This window comes from Lepisosteus platostomus, chromosome 15 (genome assembly GCF_059453375.1).
Source record: "Lepisosteus platostomus isolate fLepPlt1 chromosome 15, fLepPlt1.hap1, whole genome shotgun sequence".
In the NCBI taxonomy this organism is placed as follows: Eukaryota; Metazoa; Chordata; class Actinopteri; order Semionotiformes; family Lepisosteidae; genus Lepisosteus; species Lepisosteus platostomus.
In genome coordinates this window covers 1,884,408-1,885,899 of record NC_142625.1, presented here as the reverse complement: position 1 = coordinate 1,885,899, position 1,492 = coordinate 1,884,408, and the positions used below count along the sequence as shown (strand labels likewise).

The 1,492-nt window shown below is 44.8% G+C and overlaps 1 non-coding gene across 1 annotated transcript; it reads right to left on the bottom strand.

The window, feature by feature from the left end:
* Window positions 1-340: 340 nt before the first annotated feature.
* On the bottom strand, window positions 341-527 carry LOC148647617 (U2 spliceosomal RNA). Its single transcript, XR_015927138.1, has one exon. It is a non-coding gene; the product is annotated as a U2 spliceosomal RNA (small nuclear RNA).
* Between the last annotated feature and the right edge of the window lie 965 nt (window positions 528-1,492).

Here is a 1,492-nt window from a genome sequence, read left to right as displayed (position 1 = left end):
AAAGGGGGGGGGCGTCTGCCAGCTGACAAAGTGCATGCACGCACAACACACACACACCTGCCTCCCTAATAAAAAAATTATATATCTACGTTTTTTGGAGGGATAATGCACAGGAGCTGAAAAGGGGGCCTGCCTGCTTGCCAAGAAAGCTGAGACGTGAGAAAGTGCACAGAGGGAGGACGGGAACGGAGACAGAGACAGAGATGGGGAGAGAGAGAGAGACAGACACAGAGACACACAGAGAGATGAGAGAAGAGACTGGAGAAGAAGGAGCTCCAGTCCACCTCGCTGGCTTGCTTGCTGGTTGGTGGGTTACGTCTGTCTTTTCACCGCTGAGAGAAGGTAGTGCACCGCTCCCAGAGGTGCTGCAATACCGGGCCGATGTGTGGAGAGGACGGAGCAAGCTCCTGATCCAGCTCCCTGTTCCAAAAATGTGTTTAATATGTGGTCCCCTGATGGGGGACGTATCAGATATTAAACTGATAAGAACAGATTATTTTTTATTATTATTAAAGAAACAAATCTTACAATATATACAAGAAGGCAGTCATCCAAAGAAACCAACACAAATTACAGGAACATCTATCAAATCAAAAGAGATCAACAATCCAAATCAAGACATATAATGACCAAATAGACCTTTCCATTTTTCTTTGGTGGCATGGTAACCCCATTTCCTCACATCCAATACTTCACATTTGACTCTACACAACAAATGATTATACAAACCCAGCACACTTTAACCAACCCATAATTCAATTTTCACAAAACACATTAATACCCATAACACCAAAGTTACACCTTGTGGATACATACCCCCTCTTTAATCTGTACAATATAATATGCAAAGTAATCGTAAAATTGGGTACAGCCATCCCAAACACTGAATTACATGTTCCCCACATCTTTTTTGCATAGTCACACTCCCAGAAAACTTGACTTATGGGTTCATGTTGGCTGCACATAGTTCTTGGACATGCCTTTTGTAAGGTTAATTTGTCTCAATACAAAACATCTCTCACCGGGAGCCGCTGCCAGGTTATAAACCAGTTCAGGTCCATTAGTTCATGGTGCAGACCCTTGGGTTGGATCTGTTTCCAAACCTTGGAATAGAGAGTTCTATGGTTCAACACCACCTTGACCTCAATTGCATGCTTTTGATACCAGGCTACTGCTATCGATAGTGCCAGCGTAGGTCTTCCCCATGTCTCTCTCATCCTAGCGTTAATCCCGCATCAACAGGGTCCACTTGTCGGCACGCCCATCTCCATTTGGTGGTTTGAACCAAATTTTTGAGCTGACATTGCCATTAAATGCGACCAAGAATACTCCAACCGGCGTGTCGCTCCGCCTGCCATCAGAGGGGGGAGAACAAAGTAATGTAGCCAATTCATAGAGGGGGATTATTAGGAGGCATGGGAAATTTGGCCAGGATGCCGGGGTTACACCCCTATTCTTTTCGAGAAACACCCTGGGATTTTTAATGACCACA